Consider the following 6975-nt stretch of genomic DNA (forward strand, 5'->3'; position numbering starts at 1 on the left):
ATCCCATTTGAATTTATCAATTCTACTGTTCCGTATGGGAAAACTCTTTTAACTATGAATGGTCCAGACCATCTTGATTTCAATTTTCCAGGAAATAGCTTGAATCGTGAATTGAAAAGAAGAACTCTGTCTCCTTCTTTAAATTCTTTTGAACTTCTGATTCTTTTATCATGCCATTTCTTCGTTCTCTCTTTATAGATTAACGAATTTTCGTATGCTTCATGTCTTAATTCTTCTAATTCGTTTAGTTGACTTAATCGTAGACGTCCGACTTCATGTAAATCAAGATTACATGTCTTCAAAGCCCAAAATGCTTTGTGTTCAATTTCTACTGGAAGATGATATGCTTTTCCATAAACAAGTCTAAAAGGTGTGGTTCCAATTGGAGTTTTGTAGGCTGTTCTAAAAGCCCAGAGTGCATCCTCCAATTTAATGGACCATTCCTTCGAATTTGATCCTACGGTTTTCTCTAGAATACGTTTTAAAGCTCGGTTGGTATTTTCAACTTGTCCACTTGTTTGTGGATGATATGCGGTGGAAATTTTATGAGTTACTCCATATCTTTTAAGAACTTTCTCAAGTTGATTATTACAGAAATGAGTACCCCGATCACTTATTAAAGCTTTCGGTGTTCCAAACCTTGCAAAAAGACGTTTTAAAAAGTTGACTACAACTCGTGCATCGTTAGTTGGGAGAGCTTGTGCTTCCGCCCATTTAGATACATAATCAATGGCTACGAGTATATATAGATTATTATGAGATTTTGGAAATGGACCCATAAAGTCAATACCCCAAATGTCAAATACTTCACATACTTGGATGACATTTTGTGGCATTTCATCACGTTGACTTATTTTTCTGGCCCTTTGACAAGCATCACAGGATTTACAAAGAAGGTGTGCGTCTTTGTAAATTGTAGGCCAATAGAATCCGGCATCATAAACTTTTCTTGCTGTTAGTTGAGGCCCATAATGCCCTCTTGTTGGTCCTGTGTGACAATGGTTTAATATTTTACTAGCTTCATCTCCAAATACACATCGGCGTATTATTCCATCGGGACAACTTTTAAACAGATGTGGATCTTCCCAAAAATAGTGTTTTATATCACTGAAGAATTTCTTTCGTCTTTGGTACGATAATCCTTTTTCAAGGAATCCACATACTAAATAGTTTGCATAGTCTGCAAACCATGGAATTTATTTATAATCTATCTTCAATAGATATTCATCAGGAAAGTTGTCTTGTATGGCCGATTCATTTAGAACTTCTAACTCAGGATTTTCAAGGCGAGAAAGATGATCAGCGGCGAGATTTTCTGCTCCTCTTTTATCTCGGATTTCAATATCAAACTCTTGTAAGAGTAAGATCCAACGGATTAATCTTGGTTTAGCATCTTGTTTCGAAAATAGGTATTTAAGAGCAGAATGGTCGGTATAGACCACCGTTTTTGCTAGAACGAGATATGATCGAAATTTGTCAAAAGCAAAGACAATAGCAAGGAGTTCTTTTTCAGTAGTTGTATAGTTCGTTTGTGCTCCTTGTAACGTCTTACTAGCATAGTATATAGGTTGAAATCGTTCTTCAATCCTTTGTCCTAAAACGGCTCCCATTGCAAAATCACTTGCATCGCACATTAGTTCAAATGGTAGATTCCAATTTGGTGTTATCATGACCGGCGCATTAGTGAGTTTTTCTTTAAGAATATTAAAAGATTTGATACACTCATCTAAAAAGATGAATGGAGCATCCTTTTCTAGGAGTTTATTCATAGGAGTGGCAATTTAAGAAAAATCTTTTATGAAACGTCGGTAAAAACCGGCATGCCCTAGAAAACTCCTAACTCCTCTAACATTGGTGGGATGTGAAAGTTTAGCAATTACATCTACTTTAGCTCTATCCACTTCAATTCCTTCTTTTGAAATTTTATGACCAAGAACGATGCCTTCTTTAACCATGAAATGGCATTTCTCCCAATTAAGTACTAGATTTGATTGTTCGCATCTAATAAGCATTCGTTCCAGATTAACTAGACATGATTCAAATGTATCACCGAAGACTGAAAAGTCATCCATGAAAACTTCCATGCATTCTTCTATCATGTCGTGAAAAATCGCCATCATGCACCTTTGAAAGGTTGCAGGGGCGTTGCAAAGTCCAAATGGCATGCGTTTGTAAGCAAAAGTACCATAAGGGCACGTGAATGTGGTTTTCTCTTGATCTTCGGGTGCTATTGGAATTTGAAAATATCCAGAAAATCCATCTAGAAAACAATAGTAACTATTTCCGGCTAATCTTTCCAACATTTGATTTATGAAAGGTAAGGGAAAGTGATCTTTTCTGGTGGCGTCATTTAATTTTCTATAATCAATACACACACGCCATCCTGTTACAGTCCTAGTAGGAATAAGCTCATTTTTCTCATTTGTAATGACAGTCATGCCACCCTTCTTAGGCACGCATTGAACTGGGCTTACCCATGGACTATCAGAAATTGGATATATCAAACCTGCATCTAGCAGTTTAATAATCTCTTTTTTAACTACATCTTGCATATTAGGATTTAGTCTTCGTTGGCGTTGCACATACATTTTATGACCTTCTTCCATAAGGATTTTATGTGTGCAATACGAAGGACTTATTCCTTTAATATCATGAATCTTCCATGCAATGGCTGGTTTATGAGCTTTCAACACAGAAATGAGTTGTGATTTCTCATTTTCAGTAAGAGAAGACGATATTATTACAGGTAATTCAGATTCACCATGTAAATAAGCGTATTCCAAATGGTTTGGAAGTGGCTTTAACTCTAATTTCGGAGGTACTTCTATCGATGATTTATATCGATATTTGTCTTTTTCTTTTAGCATTTGGATTTCTTCTGTTGTTGGTTCATATCCATTAGCTATAAGTGTAGCTAACATTTCAGCTTCATCAATTGGTTCATTACCTTCTCCTAAAGAACATTCTCCTGTTCCTTGTAATTCGGGAAATTCTTCTAATAATTCTGCATGTGCATCTATAGTTTGAATATAATAACATGTATCATCTGCAGATTGCGGTTGTTGCATTGCTCTATCAACTGAAAAGGTAACACTCTCATCCTCTATACTTAGGGTCAATTTCTTACCGAACACGTCTATCATTGCTTTAGCCGTGTTTAAGAATGGTCTTCCTAATATGAGAGGAACTTGAGAATCTTCTTCCATGTCCAAAACAACAAAATCTACTGGAAATACTAAAGTACCAACTTTAACTAGCATGTTCTCCATTATCCCTCTAGGATATTTTATTGATCTATCGGCTAGTTGTATGCTTATTCTGGTTGGTTTCAATTCTCCAATGTCTAGTTTAGCGTATAGTGAATACGGCATTAGATTTATACTAGCACCTAAGTCTGCCAATGCTTCTATTGAACTAAAACTACCCAGAAAACATGGAATTGTGAAACTTCCTGGATCAGATAGTTTTTCTGGTATCTTATTCAACAGCACTGCTGAACAATTAGCATTCATGGTAACAGCCGAGAGTTCTTCCATTTTCTTTCTATTTGAGATTAGATCTTTCAAGAATTTAGCATATCTAGGCATTCCTGAAATTACATCAATGAAAGGAAGATTTACATTTATCTGTTTAAACATATCCAAGAATTTGGATTGCTCGGCTTCAAGTTTCTCTTTCTTCATTTTACTCGGGTAAGGAAGTGGTGGTTGGTATGGTTTAACATAAGGTTTAGCCTTAACTGTGTTATCTTCATTAACCTTTTCAACTACCGGTTCATTTTCCTTATCTTGATTAGGTTGTGGTTCTTGTGGAGTAGGAATAGCTTCATCAGAAGTTACAGGTATTTCAGGTGGTTTAAGTGTTGTACCACTTCTTGTGGTAATGGCTTTAGCTGTTTCATTCCAGGGGTTAGCATTTGTATCACTAGGTAGACTTCCTGGTTTTCTTTCACCTATTAACCTTGCTAGGTTACTTACTTCTTGTTCCAGATTTTGAATAGAAGCTTGTTGATTTCTAAATGCTTGAGCATTTTGTTCATTGGTTTGTTTTTGAGATGTGAAAAATTGCGTTTGAGTTTCAACTAGCTTTGTCATCATATCTTCTAAATTCGGCTTTTTATCATCAGTTTGTTGTGGTGGTTTGTTTTGAAAATTAGGTCTTTGCTGATTGTAAGTATTATTAGATACTTGTTGATTGCTAGGACCTTGTTGGTTGTTGTATGGAATATTTCGGTTATAACTCTGGTTTTGATTGTAAATCGGTCTTGGCGGTTGATAATTATTCTGATAATTATTTCCAGGCCTTTGGTTTATGTATGAAATATTCTCTCTTTGTTCCATTGTTAATTCAATACTGAGACAATCTTTTGTCAAATGTGGTCCTCCACACTGCTCACAACTAATTCGTATTGAGTGAATATCCTTAGTCATCTTTTCCATTCGTCTCTCAACAGCATCTATCTTTGCAGAAATGGAATCTAAGTCATGCATAGAATCGGCTCTAGCTGCTTTAGATGATCTAACGATATCTTTTTCTTGGTGCCACTCATGTGAGTGGGAAGCAGTGTTATCAATAATTTTGTAAGCATCAGTTTCGGTTTTCTTCATAATAGAACCACCAGCTGCTATATCTATGTCTTTCCTTGTAGTGATGTCGCATCCTTGGTAGAATATTTGTACTATTTGACAGGTGTCTAAACCATGTTGCGGGCATCCTCTTAATAACTTTCCATATCTTGTCCACGCCTCATATAGAGTTTCATTCGGCTTCTGTGTAAACGTAACAATTTCAGCTTGAAGTCTTACGGCTTTAGATGCCGGAAAGAATTGTTTAAGAAATTTGTCAACTAAAACATCCCATGTATCAATCGCCCCTTCAGGTAACGATTCCAACCAATCTTTGGCTTCTCCCTTTAAAGTCCAGGGAAATAACATGAGATATATCTGTTCATCCTCCACTTCTCTTATTTTAAATAGTGTGCAGATCCTATTAAAGGTACTTAAATGTTCATTTGGATCTTCCTTCGGCGCACCACTAAATTGGCATTGATTAGTCACCATGTGTAGAATTTGTCCTTTGATTTCATAATCTGGCGCATTAATGTCTGGATGAGTAATTGCGTGACCTTGGCCAGTGCGTTTAGCTCTCATTCGGTCTTCCATACTTAAAGGTTCCAGATTCTACATAATTGAATTTGTTGAATCCGAATCACTAGAGGATTCTGATTTAATGGTTCGTTCCTCAACAATCTCTATTTGAATGATTGGTGGTTCCGGAGGAAAGTTTAGTGGTTCAGGATCTACGAATCGTTCCTGAATATTCTCCGGATTCTCAATTGTGAGGTCGGGTTCAAAAAATGGATTATCGGAAATTTGAACTGGAGTACTTGGTCGACTGGATGACGATTCTAAAGAAAAATCAACGGCAGTAATATTTGATAAATGTCTTGATCTAGTTACAGGTGGTGAGCGTACAAAAGGTGGTGAACGTCTTGCTCGGTGCATTCACTGAATATCCTATTAGTTTTTAAAAGGAAAGAAAAATTATAATAAGTTATCCAATCAATAGACTTTTCTGATTTTGCCCACATTTCGAATAGCCAAAAGATGCAGCAGAGGGGCAGGATTCGTTTGGTCTCAATATAATTGAGGACTGTTTGGCTCCAATAACCCGGTCCACGTACAAATCCAACTATTACTACGAACCAGAAAATTTTAATGTCTATCAATTTAACCACTTAAAATAAATTTTCGTAATTTTAAGAAATTTAGATAAGAAGTAGAATAAAAATCTATGTCCTAAAAACTAGAATAGCGAGAAATAAGAAAGAAAAAGAGTTCGTCGGAAAAAGATCGAAAAAGAAAAATGGTTGAAAAATAAAAGGTGACGGAAAAATAAAAGAAACTTATAACACTTAAAATCACTTGACTAACCTAACCTTATAACTACAACTAACTTAAAATTATAATCGCAAATTGAAATTACTAATTGGAATGATAATTGATACATAGGTAAAAGGTGTCTAAAAATATTAAAGCTTACAAGTAAAACTATATCCCAAATGGAAATAACTTAAAAAGAAACTAAAACTTAAAAAGGCGTCGCAAAATTCTAAAGTACCTAAATCTTAGTCTAAAGAAAAAGCACTTAAGGGATTTTACGGCAAGGCCTAAAAATCTAGAAATAAAAATAAATATGGCAAAAACTATGAATTAAAAATAAATACGAGCGAAAAATACAAAAGTTACGCTAAAACGATTAAAAAGGGACAAAATATAAAAATATATAAAAAATTGTAAGAAGTACAATTTTTATAAAAATATTATTTTTATATTATTTATTTATTAAAACTATTAATTTTACAATTTAAATAAACTAATTAAACTAAAAATACAAATTAATAATAAAAACTAAATTAATATATATTATATATAACCCTTATTAGGGTTTAAATATAATAATAATAATTATTATTCGTAATTAATGCAGGCTGCAGTCTGGCGTGTCAGATGGGCTCATGCGATCGCATGAGTTCTCAGTTGCCCAGCCATGCGATCGCATGGGCTAGGGTTTCGGGCCACAGAGTGGGCTGCTACAGTACCGGACTCGAGTTTTAAATAAAATTTTTTTTTTTTCTGTTTTTGCTGTAAAATATAAAATATAATTATTAATTAAATAAAACTTATATTTTTACAAACTAAAAAAAATAGAAATAAAAAAAAACTTTATAAAACTTAAATATTTACCAAACTCAAAAAAAAATATTTATATTTATATTTTTGTTTTTCTTTTTATATTTTCGAATATTTAAAACGTATTTTTATAAAAACGAATTTTAATAAAAGTAAACTAAGAATCTTTTTTTTTTTTAATTAGCGTTGTGCTTCCGGCTTTTAAGCTAGATTGATGTTCCCGGCAGCGGCCCCAAAAATACTTGATGTTTCGCGAGGTGTATATAAAATACTATTAATTTTA

The sequence above is a fragment of the Rutidosis leptorrhynchoides genome, chromosome 2, assembly GCF_046630445.1.
Source record: "Rutidosis leptorrhynchoides isolate AG116_Rl617_1_P2 chromosome 2, CSIRO_AGI_Rlap_v1, whole genome shotgun sequence".
Lineage (NCBI taxonomy): Eukaryota > Viridiplantae > Streptophyta > Magnoliopsida > Asterales > Asteraceae > Rutidosis > Rutidosis leptorrhynchoides.